The 15840-nt window shown below is 40.5% G+C and overlaps 1 pseudogene; it reads right to left on the bottom strand.

The window, feature by feature from the left end:
• Positions 1-6897: 6897 nt before the first annotated feature.
• Positions 6898-15840, bottom strand: part of LOC127421037 (helicase SKI2W-like) — a 28137-nt pseudogene continuing 19194 nt past the window's right edge.

The raw sequence follows: 15840 nt of genomic DNA, 5'->3' as shown, positions 1-15840 counted from the left end.
TTATCCACAACTGTCCCGAAGAAGTGTTATTCCACAAAACAAACTCCAGCCGCTAGGCGGAACCAGCACAAAAATTGCGCCCAGCTTCCTCGGACGGCCAAAGGCATGTTCAGTGAATCGGTCCACTTGAGGCATGTAAGAAACACACCATGACTTCCTCAGTCCATTTATTTTATGAAAGACATCGCTTGTTGTGGGCATGGAAATATTTTGCGGCCATCCTTAGTATCTATTCTCAATTTAACCAGGAACTTCAGTGTAAAAGCAACCCTTCGTCTATGCAAAAGTTTCTTGAAGGAGTGTTATTCCACTCCAGCCGCTAGGCGGAACCAACACAAAAAGGAACAAAATGGCACCCAGCCTCCTCAGACAGTCGAGTGTATGCCCAGCGAGTCAATCCACTCGGGGGCCACATGAAAATCACCAAATGGCTTACTCACCCCATTGACTTTATGAAGAACATCGCTTGTATCTATTCTCAACTTGGCCGGGAACATCAAAGCAAAAGCGATCTTCCATTGATGTAAGAGTTTCTTGCATTCCTTGAATTGATAACGTTTCTCTCATTGAATTCGCAAAGTCTGGGAACAAGAAAATGTGATTCTTCCAAGAAAGCTTTCCTTTGCTCCTCACCTCACGCAGCACGAGATCTTTGTCAGATGATCTCAGAAATTTGGCCAGAATTGATCGGGGCCTGTCTCACTCCGAACTCTGTGAGCTCGCTCGATTTCCAGCTTATGGCCTGTTATGTCGAGCAGACTCGGGAAGAGCTCGTCTAGGAATTTTACCATATCTCTGTCTTCCTCATGCTCAGGAATTCCAACAATTCGGACGTTATTCCGCCTACTGTGGTTCTTGAAATCCTCCAGTTTTTCAAAAACTCGTTCCAAATCTATCTTGGTCGCTTGCGGATTAGCAGCTAATTCCTTCTCCAATGACTCCAGATAATCAATCCGTCTCTCAACGTCTGACAATCTTGTAACCAACTCAGAGAATTTCGTTTCCATCGCCTTAATCGATCGACGTATTACAGCAAGATCCTCTAAGTCGGCAACAACTTTCGACAGCATCACAGACATGTTAGACAATTGACACTGGATTTCTCCCGCCACACCGTCCAAACCGAGTCCCTCGTCCGCAGGCCCGTCAGAGGTTTCAGCTTGAGCACGTAAGTGTCTTTTAATATCTCCAGAGCCTGAGGATTTTGACTTCTTTGCCATGTTGACTTCAAAGTACAGATATGTAGCAGGATGTGTCAAATCTCACCAGTTTATGACACAAAAATAATAAAAAACCAGCAAAGTGCGCAGAGCTCGCCATTTACACGTCCACTCCTCGCATGGCATCACGTGACTCTCTTGATGAGAGAATTTTTTAACTATTCCTTTAAAGCTGATGTAACTGTTTCTGTTAAAATTATTTCCTCTACCCCAGCTTAATATGCAGAGACAACTAGAAGTAAGCCATTCATAGGTTAATTTTCTTGAGAACTGTAAGCATTCTTTCTCTCTGGCCTTAAAAAATTCCTGTGTTTGTTTCGGGCGACCCGCTTAGACCCGCCCCAACAACATTACTCAACCAATGGTGTGAGTTAGTGGGTGGGACTATCTCTTTGTTTGACCAGCAGCAGATGAAGGGTGAATTCAGAAAGCTGTTTTGAAATCAAAGTTTAGTTTCGCAATTCCGGTTGGTGGTGCTAGTGTCGAAGAAATTACATACTTCAGCTTTAAGCTTAGATAGGAGAAAGTATTTTAACAGAGTAAAGGTTACACACTACAGCTTTAAAATCCCAAGATCGATCTTTCACTATGACTTTAGTTTTAGTTGTGTTGATTATTATATTTGTTAAAAATATTGCAAATGAACGGCATAGTTTGGGTCATGTTGTTATTTTTTATTTTTTTCAATTAATATTTTCATAATGTACCAAGATAGTAGGCTCATGATAAAATGTACAGCATTAGCTGCGAAAGAGTCAAATGTAAGCAAAATGAACATTAGAACAAATACTGTACATCCAAATGAATCCAAATCAAATAAAATTATACTGAAATCGGAATTGAATCGAGAGCTTGTGAATCGGAATCAAATCAAATCAGGAAATCTGTATCGATACAGATACCCAGCCCTAGTCACTGGGTAAGTTGTGTCGCTCCCTTAATCTAGCAAAATGTGTTAGAAATTTTGTCATGTGACTGTATATTTAGAAAGGGCCCATCATATACTGCTGTTTGTGATTGAAAGGAGCACATGAGAGAAGTGGGAAGCTTTTCTACCATGATAGCACACGTACATCACCCAGATGACTATTTGATGTGTGGAAGATGTATTTTTTTAGGTTGTTTGCTCATTTTTAATATGTCTATAAGACGTTTCCTCTCGGATGTAATGTTTTAACATTAAAGTCATGTTAACATATTGTGGTGGTGGGGGCATAATCGAGCACCAGCTTGTGAATGGAGAGTGAGATGAGAACGGTGAGGGTCATCACCTGTCATTGATTGTCTCTAACAGCTGTTTGTCATTGCAGTGAGAGTGGAGACAGATTTAAAGAGCACCTATTATGGTTTTTAAACGTGCCTATTTTTGTTTAAAGGTCTCATACAATAGATTTACATGCATCCAAGGTCAAAAAACACTTTAATTTGCTCATAATTTAAATTGCAGCATTACCTTTATTTTCCCAGTGTCAAAAACGACTCGTTCAATGATCCGTTCTAAAGGATTTATTCTAAACTCCTCCTTTCAGAGAGCCTACTCTGCTCTGACTGGTCAGATGTCCCAATCTATTTTGATTGGTCTACCGCTTAGTGTAGTGTTTGAGGGCGGGTCCTCAAGCTGTTCGCGAGCAGCCAATGAAGACCAGAGGCGGGTTTTTTGTTACCAAATTACATAGGTTAGTACATGAAGTAAGTCTGGAATTACTAACGACTCATTTAAGGTGTTCAGAATCGGTTCTTTCTTTTGGGAGTCAATAACTCCATTTGTCGTGCACTTTGATTTTTGAAACTTTGCAGACTTTTTTACATTCACAAACAGCTATATAACACACTACATGAAAGGTCATGAAAAACCATAATAGGTGCTCTTTAAGAGTGAGCCAGACGCCAATGTGAGAGAGAGAGCTACGCACACACCTAGAGACCATGCTGTTCCTATGAACATTGAGTTTCCGCTGAAAAGCGAGTTTGTTTTGTTTGTATAATAAATACCTTTTGCATTGGATTTGCCGTCTCCCGCTTCCTCCTTTGCCGAAGAGCTACGAGCTTGTTACACTGGTGCCTAAACCTGGGAGTTGAGGAAGAACGCTGCCATGGATGCTTCACCTCTGGAGGAAGTATTCAAGACCCTCGCCAGCATCCACCGATCACAGCATCAGGCCCTCCCTTGAGCTGTGTGCAGAGCAGGAGCAGAGGTTCACTGTGCTTCTCCAGGCCCAAGTGGAGGACCGGCAGGTGCTCCGGAGCTTGCTACCCCAGGAGGGGGCTGATGCTGCGACCCCGCAACCGCCCCATGTCCCACTGGTCAAGATAGGGCCCCTAGACGATCTGGAGGCCTTCTTGGAGCTCTTTGAGCAAACAGCGGGGGCCTGCGTTTGGCCAAGCTCCCAGTGGGCGGTCCACCTATTACCACTGCTGTCCAGGGAGGCCCAGCTCATGGCGCAGCAGCTACCAGCTGAGAACCTCCTGGTCTATGCAGACTTGAGGATGGGTCGGCCAGACACCCGAGCAACAGCGCCAATGCTTCCGATCGCTGATCCTTGGCAAGCAAGGCCGCCCATTTGCCTTCGCTCAGCAGCTCCAGGACACCTGCCAGAGGTGGTTGAGAAAAATGATGTCGGGACTGTGATCGATCTGTTGGTACTGGAGCAGTTTATTGCTCGACTTCCGACAGGGATGTCAGAGTGGGTCCAGTGGCATTGCCCGGCGTCGCTCCAAACGGCCATCCAGCTGACAGAGGACCACATGGTGGCGTATTTGAGAGCCAGCGAGCCCCAGCATCCTTTTCTCTCTCTCTCCTCTCCCCTCCTTCTATTCCCTCCCCTTCCATCCTGTTCCTCCTCCCCAGAAATGGGGGGTTTCCCCTCCCAAACTGGCTTCCCGGCTTCGGGGACTGCACTACCTGCCGGTTTCCCCTGTCTCTCTCTGCTCTCACTCCCAGGTTGGTCGGGGGCACGGGTGTGAAGTCTGGGCCAGTCTGCTGGAGCTGCAGGGAATCTGGGTATTTGCGGGACCAATGCCCAGTGATGGAGGTGGGGACATTAGTTCGGGTCCCCGATACACCGCAAGCCGATCAAGCTGGGATGTACCGCATACCCATGAGTATTAAAGGGGGTACATACCAGGCCTTGGTGGATTCGGGTTGCAGCCAAACCTCCAACCATCAATGCCTGGTTCAAGACAAGGCTTTGGGTGCTAGTCACAGGGTGAAGGTCAGGTGTGTGCATGGGGATATCCATGATTATCCTGTAGTGACTGTCTGGGGACAAAAGCATACTGTTGAGGCTGCGGTTAGTTCCTGCCTCACCCTTCCACTAATTTTGGGTACGAATTGGCCGGCATTTGCCACTTTGAGTAAAATTTGTGTGGATGGGTCCTGTAACAAAGCGTCTCGTGTGGGGTTTGTGATGCGCTGGCTGGGGAGGCGGAGCCTTGCCGTCTATGTCAGCGCCGTGTCAGGATGACGTAAGGGGGTGGGAGTCTCGGCTTCCCCAGCCCTTAGAGGATTCCCCACCGGGGATGTCCCTCTGGAGCAGATGCAAGACGAGACCCTTAGACACGCCTTCGACCAAGTGAAAGTGATTGATGGTCAGTGTCTTCAGCCAGACATTGCACTCTCATATCTGTATTTTCTATTATAAATGATCGGTTGTATCGAGTGATGCAGGATGCTCAGACAAAAGGGGATACAACCCAGCTGTTGATACCAAAGAGCCGTCGGGAAATGTTGCTCCAGACAGCTCATCATAATTCGATGGCGGGTCACTTAGGGTGAGAAAAAACACTAAACCGTCTAATGGCCCGTTTCTATCGGCCGGGCATTCACAGGGATGTTTGTAGGTGGTGTGTGGCATACCATGAATGTCAGCTGGTGAATCTGCCGGCCACCCCAAGAGTGCCTTTGCGCCTGCTTCCTTTGATCGAGATCCCCTTTGAAAGAATTGGCATGGACCTCATCGGGCCATTAGAGTGGATGGCATGAGGACATCGCTTTATGTTGGTTCTGGTAGACTACGCAATGCGATATCCGGAATCAGTGCCTCTGTGCAACATTTCAACAGGTAGTGTTGTGGAGGCACTCTTCAGAATTATCTCCCGAGTGGGGATTCCAAAAGAAATCCTCACTGATCAAGGCACTACTTTCATATCACATACACTATGCAAGCTGTAAGAATTATTGGGAGTTAAATCGATTCGGACAAGCATATACCACCCACAAACGGTTGGCTTGGCCAAACGGTTTAATCAAACCCTGAAAAACATGATTCGTAAGTTTGTACATGAAGATGCTCGGAACTGGGATAAGTGGCTTGAACCCGTTATTCGCAGTTCGAGAGGTCGCGCAAGCCTCCACGGGGTTTTCCTCCATTGAATTACTGTATGGGCATAAGCCTCGCGGGGTCTTAGACATTGTGAGGGAAATTGGGAGGAGGGACATTCAAACAGCAAAAACGAAATTCAGTATGTTCTTGACCTGAGAGCAAAGCTCCACACATTTGGCCAGCTATCACAGGAGAATTTGCTACAGGCTCAAGAACGTCGTCCCGGCTGTATAACAGGAGAGCTTGGCTATGGGAATTTACACAGGGGGATAAAGTTCTTGCATTGCTACCCACTTCTAGCTCTAAATTACTCAAGGGCCCTTTGAGGAACTCGATTATGAGGTTTGACGAACAGATAGGGGTGGGGCATGGCAAATTTACCACCTCAACCTCTTAAAACCATGGAGGGAGGTGGTCCCCATGGCTTTGGCAACGGTGGTTCTGGAGAGGGAGGAGCTCGGACCGGAGGTAAACTTAAAAGCCAATCGAGGCACCCTGGTCGCTTGTGGAGACCACCTCTCACCGTCACAAGACACGGACGTGGTCTGGTTGCAAAGAGAATTCTCAGACATGTTCTCACCTCTTCCTGGTTGTATGAACCTCATAGAACACCATATCAAAACAAACCTAGGGGTAGTGGTATGTAGTCATCCCTACTGATTACCCGAGCACAAAAAAAAAGTGGTTTGGGAAGAGTTAAAGGCCATGGTTGATATGGGTGTAATAGAAGAATCCCACAGTGACTGGGCCAGCCCGTTGGTGCTGGTTCCGAAGAACGACGGCTCAGTCTGATTCTGTGTGGATTATAGAAAAGTCAACTCTGTGTCTAAATTTGACACATTTCCAATGCCTCGTATTGATGAACTGCTCAATTGGTTGGGCGCAGCTCATTTTTACTCGACCCTGGATTTGACAAAAGGTTATTGGCAGTTCCCTTTAACGTCAAAGTCCTGCAAAAAAATGGCCTTCTCCACACCGTTTGGCTTACACCAATTCGTGACACTTCCGTTCGGTTTGTTCGAGGCCAACGACTGAGCTTAGCTTGTATTGACTGAAGTTAAAAAGTGGCACATCTTACCCCAATCCCCCATACAAATATGCATCTCTTAGCACATCACATGCAGTACAGCAATGCATCAGTCTCTTTCGTCCCATAGTCCACTCTCTTCTCCATTTGCATTCTAAGTGCTTACACAACTAGGGCAAGGCAAGAAATGTTGTCCGACAGTCAAACTGCGACTACATCACCTGCACACCCTCACCTCACAGTGTTTGAACAGTAAAAGCATTTGCACATTGGTTTATGACACACTGTAAACTATAAAAACTCTAGTGCACTTATCAATCTCCCGTCATTAGTTATTTACGGTCCCTTTAAAGCATTTCCATGTTTCTGTGCCATTCAACATCACACAGACATGGTGTGTGCAACTCTCCTCTTTGTTAAAGGCATCTAACGCAGGCAGACTGCATTCACTACACTCTGATACACACTTCACTATGATGTTCAGCTCAGAGAAATATCCAAACTTCCATAACCTTTGGGACAGGCATATTTGAGCAAATACAATGCTCTATACATTTCAGGTGTGCGTCATGTAAACTCAGCAAAAAAAGAAACGTCCTCTCACTTTCAACTGCTTTTATTTTCAGCAAACTTAACATGTGTAAATATCTGTATGAACATAAAAAAGATTCAACAACTAAGACATAAACTGAACAAGTTTCACAGACATGTGACTAGCAGAAATGGAAAAATGTGTCCTTGAACAAGGGGGGGGGGATACTGATAACAGTCAGTATCTGGTGTGGCCACCAGCTGCATTAAGTACTTCAATGCATCTCCTCCTCATGGACTGCACCAGATTTTCCAGTTCTTGCTGTGAGATGTTACCCACTCTTCCAGTTCCCGGACATTTCTGGGGGGAATGGCCCTAGCCCTCACCCTCCAATCAAACAGGTCCCAGACATGCTCAGTGAGATTGAGATCCGGGCTCTTTCGCTGGCCATGGCAGAACACTGACATTCCTGTCTTGCAGGAAATCACGCACAGAATGAGCAGTATGGCTGGTGGCATTGTCATGTTGGAGGGTCTTGTCAGGATGAGCCTGCAGGAAAGGTACCACATGAGGGAGGAGGATATCTTCCCTGTAACGCACAGCGTTGAGATTGCCTGCAATGACAACAAACACAGTCCGATGATGCTGTGACACACTGCCCCAGACCATGACGGGCGTTTCACAGTACGGACATTGCAATTTATTGCCCTGGCCACATCTGCAGTCCTCATGCCTCCATGCAGCATGCCTAAGGCACGTTCACGCAGATGAGCAGGGACCCTGGGCTTCTTTCTTTTGGTGTTTTTCAGGGTCAGTAGAAAGGTCTCTTTAGTGTCCTAAGTTTTAATAACTTTGACCTTAATTGCCTACCGTCTGTAAGCTGTTAGTGTCTTAACGACTGTTCCAGAGGTGCATGTTCATTAATTGTTTATGGTTCATTGAACAAGCATGGAAAACATTGTATAAACCTTTTACAATAAAGATCTGTAAAGTTATCTGGATTTTTACAAAATTATCTTTAAAATACAGTGTCCTGAAAAAGGGACGTTTCTTTTTTTGCTGAGTTTATTAGATTACTTGCTTAACAAACACAATTCCCGATTTTGTGATCTCAAGCATGAACTAGACTTGAACAATTTAATGCTGTATGAAATTATATATTTAGTTGGATTTTAGGCTTTGTAGCTTAAAGGCCTGGTATGTGCATTCATGCTTAAATAAAGATTTTGAGGCACACCACACTGCATTGTATAGTATTACCTCCTGTAGCATGTTGGTGAATTACGGCTCTATCTGGGTTTTCTGTGTCAAGACAAGGCAGGACAGCAGGGCGGTGCTTTCCTCAGGGGCGAGAGGACTCAGCGTGTTCTCAAACAAAAGTTGCGTCAGTAACAGCTCATGACTGCTGTTGTGACACGCCACTCACCCCTTCAGCTGAACTACCCCTGTGCTGTCCACATACTGCAGAGCTTCCAGCACCTGGGAATAGAGAACCATAGTGTAATCACTGGCAATGGTCTCAAATATCTGTAACATTTGGAACATTTAATGGTAATATTATATTTAACACAATAAATTAGGTGATCTTAGAATGCTGAAGTATTGAAATGTTGGTGAAAACATATTGTTTAACAGTTATCCATCTAGCTGAACTGTACATTATTATGTTTACACCAACATTTCAATACTTTAGCATTCTAAGATCAACTAATTTATTGTGTTAAATATAATATTACCATTAAATGTTTCCAAATGTTACAGATATTTAATCTAGCTGAACTGTACATTATTATGTTTTGCAACCTCATTTCACTTAAAGGATTAGTCCAAATTCTCACCCAAAAAAGAGAATTCTCATTATTTACTCACCCTCATGCCATCCCAGATGTGTAAGACTTTGTTTCATCTGCTGAACACAAACAAAGATCTTTAGAAGAATCTCTCAGCTCTGTTGGTCCATTCAATGCAAATGAATGGGTGACAACATTTTGAAACTCCAAAATACACATAAGGGCAGCATAAAAGTACTCCAGGTTAAATCTATATCTTCTGAAGCGAAATGATAGGTGTGGGTGAGAAATAGATCAATATTTAAGTCCTTTTTCCTTCACTTTCACTTTCTCCTTCTGTTTTTGGTGATTCTCATTCTTTGTGCATATCACCCCCTACTAGGTAGGGAGGAGAATTTATTATAAAATCACTTAAATACTGATCTGTTTATCACCAACACCTATAATATCATGTCTGAACACATAGATTTAACCACTGGAGTCTTATGGATTACTTTTATGATGTCTTGATGTGGATTTCTGAGATTCAAAATTTTGACACACATTCACTTTCATTGTACTGACCTAAAGAGCTGAAATATTCTTCTAAAAATCCTAATTTGTGTTCTGCAGAAGAAAGAAAGTAATACACATCTGGGATGCCAGGAGGGTGAGCAAATCATGAGAAATTTCATTTTTGGATGAACTATCCTTTAAAAAAAAATTCCCGTAAAATAAAAAAATAAACACTATAGATTTATCATATCAGCCAACACCATCAGAATCAGCCAATAATAGCAATGATAATAGCCTGATTTATTATCACCACTGATCTGATACTGAACGTGAATAATATCAAGGCCTATTTTTTTCTATGCCAGATGTTAAAAATAAAGTTAGCTACAAGAGCATTAACTACAAGAATTTCTATACAGAAATAGGATATTTAATAAGTTGTAAATGACAGCTTACGCCGGATTCACATATACTCTGTTAGCGACCACAAGGTTACCCCATGTGACTCTACCCTCCCTAACAACTGGGTCAATTTGGTTGCTTAGGAGACCTGGCTGGAGTCACTCAGCACGCCCTGGATTCGAACTCGTGACTCCAGGTGTGGTAGTATTGTTTATAAATATTGATGAAGTAATACGAATGAACATGGGCAAGTTATGATAGATACTTAATGCTGTGAAACATACAAACTGGCAAAGGTCCAGCAGTTTATTCATTGTTCTCTTTATTTAGTTAAAATTTCAGTTTGCTTGGATGCAGACCTATAATTTGATGTGTACTTAGGTTTGGATAATTTTGATATGCTTTTTGTGTTCTATAGAGCCGTCAAGTTCAGCGTGAGCCGCGTGGCAAAAATAGGCTCGGCGCCGAAACTCTGTTCATTGCCGCGTCTGGGACGCTTCTGGGATGCTTCACCTCATGGCACACGCTTGCAGTGTAAATGGCTGTCATCTGTAAACATGGGCACGGAAATGAAAACACGTCACTCACGTGCCGCTGACATATGTGAATCCGGCATTAGATTGTCTTACTAAGCATTCAATTCATTATTAATTACTGCCTTATTCATGTTTAACTAGTGAATTATTGTGGACCCTTAAAATAAATTTTTACCCACTTTATCTTTATTACTGGCCTGATTCATTCACAACATTGGTCTGATATTGAAAAGGATAACATCAGGGCTAATTATTATTTTTTATTCAATCTGTAACATTTCCTATGACAGATGTCAAAAATAATAAACAGTTATCCATCTGTTTTAACTGTACATTATGTTGTTTTGAATTTTTTTTTACTTGAAACATAAAATTCTAAAAAAAAAAAAAAAAAAAAAAAAAAAAAAAAAAAACACCTTTCAAAACAGTATAGATTTATAATATCCTTCAAAATGTTTGTTTTTTTCATCATTACTGGCCTTATTAATTATCGTCATTGGTTCGATATGGAAAAAGGATAACATCAAGGCTTTTGTTTTTCAATTCAAACCGTAAATTTCACATTTTCAATGTCAATTTATCCTTTTTTAAATGTACAATTAAAAGTTTTGAAATAATATTTACATGACGCATGTAAAATTCTTAAAAAACAAAAACAGGACTATCAAACAGTATAGATTTATAATTTTCTACAAATCTTTTTGTATCATCACTGTTGGCCTCATTAATTTATGCCACTGGTTTGATATTAAAAGTGGATAATATCAGAGCTATTTTTTTTTACAATTCTAACAGTAAACACAAATTCAAGGCTCTGATGCTGGCATATAGAACAGTCACTGGGTCTGCTCCAGCATACCTAAAATCATTAATGCAGAGCTACGCACCCACTAGAAGCCTGTGGTCGGCTAAGGAACGTCACCTTGTTGTACCAACACAAAGAGGCACCAAAACACTTTCCCGGACATTCAGCTTCTTCGTACCACGTTGGTGGAACGACCTTCCCAACTCCATCTGTGAAGCTGACTCACTCTCTGTCTTCAAAAAATGACTAAAAACACATCTATTCCATGAGCACTTAACCAGTCATTAAAATAAAAAAAAATAAAATAATAATAATAATAATTCTGTTGCACTTTATTCTGTTTTGAATATTATATGATGCTAGTGAAACTTTGTACTACAGCACTTTTCATACCACTGTCTCTTAAGATGATTCGCTTATGTTTTCCTCTTTTGTAAGTCGCTTTGGATAAAAGCGTCTGCCAAATGAATAAATGTAAATGTAATGTAAATGTAAACACTTTGAAAAAGACAAAGTTAAATAGTTTTACAATATCTGCCATCATATTAGTAATTGGTCCTAAAATAAAAGAATAAATACTGGATTTTGGCCAACATTTTATGTAGGTGCATCCCAAGTCATTATTAGGACAGCTCACTCTATGTCTGCATATTTACATGGAAAATATGTTCATCCCTCGTTGGTATTATTACAACTGCATATCAAAGAACCTCTCCAATTCTCTGTGTTTTATATTGTGCTGCCTACTAGTTGTGAGGTCCTATTATTACAGATATCAATGGGTTTATTTTTATCAATCTATATGGTAAAAAATATTGGACTGTGCAATTGGAACATATCCATCTATAATGTAAATATACAGTTGTGTTGAACTGACCTTGATTCTCTGATGGTACTCAGACAGCAGTATCAATGACCAGGAACAGAAGTTCATTCAGCTCCTCCTGTACACTCATCCTCTCCTGTACACGTGCAAACTGATCAAGATATTCACAGAGAGGGAGAAGATGAGAGTTTATCACTGTACTCCATCAGCAGAGAGCAGAAGGTGAAGTGTGGAAGTGATTACTGAGAGCTAATGAGACACATCTTCATCCCTCCTCATCACTGTCACACTAAATTAAAAAAATGGGAGGTCTAGGCACCTGGGAAAGTTACTGTGCCAAATACATATTATGGATTTGAACCAGAAAATATAGCAGAGTTGACACCTGAATTTAGAGATTACAGTTTTTCTTTGTCTAATGAAAGCTAAGTCATAATGAATCTGAATGAATGAAAAAGGATGGATGGATGGATGAAGACAGACCTGTTCAGTGAATGTGGGTGAGTGCATACATTGAAAGTCTTTCAGGCAGTCTTGTAACACTCGTTTTCTCATCACCCCCACCACCACATCCACAGCCTTCAGGTGCAGATCATTCACAGGGTCAAGGGTCGCAATGCCGTCGGGATTTGCCTCGGCCAATCGCAGAAGCTGTTGAGTTGCTGTGGAAATGGCCTGACCTGGTGGATCAAGTCTAGGAAGAGAATTTGAATTTATTCACCACTGCTGTTCCACAAATGCAAATTCACACATGTTCAAAACACGCACATACACACCTGAAGTGTGGCTGCTGCCTTTATTGTGGTTGTCGATGATTCTCTCTGGCATGACTTTGAGGGTTTTGGTTGTGATGGCAGAGATGTCCTGTAGCCTCAGTTTCTGCACTGTGTGACTGCAGGGTCCTATTCAAACACACACAAATACACACACTGTAAATCACACTATCTACACTACAAATCAATCCATGTAGCCAATAGTTCAGTATATTTACAAGTTTAGAGTTGTAAATGTAGGTGTAATGTGTGATTCTGCTCTAAACTGTGTTTTAAATGGATAGTTCCAGTCCTGGAAGGTGATTGGCCAATACAGAGTTCCTGCCTTGTTAAAATACTAAATATACTAACAGCTATGATGCGAAACAACTGTTTATCTATGTACTGTGTAAGTAACTGTGCAGCACACATATTGGTCAACTATCAACTATATTGAAAAAAATGCTTTGAATTTACATGATTTAATCATGTACATTGGTTCCACATTAATCAATTAAGTTACACCAACTTATTTTTTCCTCTTGGTTTAGCTCATTCATTTTTTTCTGAAAACATAATTTCAACATAATGGAATAAAGTTATTATTAAATGACTCAAATAAGTAGCCTCAAAGTGGTTTGTCCCTAACGTGATTCTTTTCTTCATTTTACATAATATTTTTGTATCACTTTACTGATTTATGTTGAAAGGTTATGCTAGTTAGCTAACTTTTAGCTAGCAATTGAATACATTAGCATGCTAAATGCTTAGTAATTGCTTCTTGAGTAAAACACACACACACACACACACACACACACAAAAAAACCTCTTTGGCTGAATTCGATTCAGTCATGAACAGTGGTTCAACACGTTTGAAATTAGTTTTTTTTTTAATGAAAATTACCATGTAACCACACCACAACTTAAAGGAATATTCCGGGTTCAATAAAAGTTAAGCTCAATCGATAGCATTTATGGCATAATGTTGTTTACCAAAAAAATTATTTTCAACTCAACTCTCCTTTTCTTTAAAAAAAAAAAAAAAAGCAAAGATCGAGGTTACAGTGAGGCATTTACAATGGAAGTGAAAGTGGCCAATTATTGGAGGGTTGACAGGCAGAAATGTGAAGTTTATAATTTTATAAAAGCACTAAAATTAATTCTTCTGTTACAACTTGTGTATTATTTGAGCTGTAAAGTTGTTTAAATTGTTTTAACAGTCATTTTAGAGTTTGCAGCATTATGTCATCATGGCAACAAAGTTGTAAAATTGGCTATAACTTTACACAGAAAAGGTTAGTAAGTGATTTTATCACACTAAAATCATGTTTACACACATATTGTTTATGTCTTGTGGCTTTACTTTTGAAACAGTGAGTATTTTAACATTCAGAAATTGGCCCCCATTCACTTCCATTGTAAATGCCTCACTGTAACCTCGAGTTTAGCTTAAAAAAAAAAAAAAAAAAAAAAAGGGGGACCATTCGAAATAAATTTTTGTGGTAATCAACATTATGTCACAAGTGCTGTCGATTGAGCTTAACTTGTATTGAATTAACTTGTTATTCTGTGGAAAACACTAGTAGATGACAACCTGCATTTTCACGTTTTTTTTGTTTTTCAGTGTATTAACATTTAGTTGAGATGTTTCTGACTAATCTTCTAGTGTAAAAATGGCACTTAGTGAATTTGCTAAATTAAAAACTTAATGAAAATCTGTGTCCTTAATATTTTCATAATGTAGAACTATTTTATGAAAAAAATAAGGCAGTGTTATACTACTACTACTACTAATATTTATACTGAAACACCCTTTGACCATCAATACATTTACAATAAAGCACAGCCTGTCATATTTTATTGCTTAAGTGCTGCAGTGTGTAACTGTATGCGGATGAGAGACTGACTGTCAGGTTTACGGGGTGAATGTGTGTGTGTGTGTGTGTGTGTGTGACAGACCCTCTGGAATAAACAGCATAGTGTTGTAGACAGGGGGTACGTTTTTATTAGACCGATCATCACCAAGCTCCTCATTACCCTTCTCACAGATAATGAAAGTGGTGAACACACAATTTACAGCATCATTGGACACCTGTGGAAGGGAGAGACGTGCAAACAAATACTGAATATGGGAGACTATCAAGGGTCAGATGCTATTGGCCTGTTACTGATCTATGTTTATGATTAGAGATAAGACATTGACTAATATTTTTTCAATATAAATCAGAATGTAGTCATATTCCAACTAGATGTAGACCGATATTTCCGTTTTACCGAATAATCAGTGCTGGTACAGTAGTTGCTTTTTGGAACTATCGGTTATCGATTAAAATCTATGCCGATAGATTTTATTTCCCTGTGTTCCTCTTGGTTAGAGTATAACAGCGGCCTCTAGAAGTTTAATTGCTACAGATATTTGCTGTTTGTAAATCTTTCATCATTGACAACATTCATCCTTATTTGTATCCTAAATTCAGTGCATAATTTGTTATTTTAATTAGATGATTAAGTGTTCTAAATTGAAGTGAAGGTATGCAAAGAATAATGTGACTGGAAACATGCCTCGGCAGTACATACATTGTGTCTCCAACTTCATATCTTGTGATCATTCCTTCATCTGGTGAATATATAGGCTAAAAAAAGCTTAATTTGGTTAATACCAAATATAGAGGCCAAGTCTCTGTCATTTTAAAATAAGAATCCCCGATTTTTTCTGGTTATTATTGGGATTTTGGTTGAACAATGAAATGCATCTGGGATTCATCACTGGGATTTTTTTAACAATATATAAATCGATTTTAAAACTCTTTTAATTAATTGGTTATCTGCCTTTTCCCACCACCTTAGTAACTGTATCGGCAAATTCCACTATCGGTCAACCTCTAATTCCAACTGTGTAAGCGTCATGCAAACATTTTAATCTGGTTGCTATAACATGATTAATAAATATTCTGAACAAGTCTAAATACAACAGCTGGTATTTTCCTGTATTAATCAGAATTTTGGGTCATGTACACACCTTATCCACTATAACATTCATTTATATCTAAACATGTCCACACAAAGGTAATTCTAGGTGATATTAGATACAGACAACTCTGACAAATCAAGCTAATGAAGAAACACATTTTTG

Source organism: Myxocyprinus asiaticus, chromosome 30 (genome assembly GCF_019703515.2).
Source record: "Myxocyprinus asiaticus isolate MX2 ecotype Aquarium Trade chromosome 30, UBuf_Myxa_2, whole genome shotgun sequence".
NCBI lineage: Eukaryota > Metazoa > Chordata > Actinopteri > Cypriniformes > Catostomidae > Myxocyprinus > Myxocyprinus asiaticus.
Note: the sequence above shows the minus strand (reverse complement) of the source record. Positions and strands in the feature narration are given on the sequence as shown.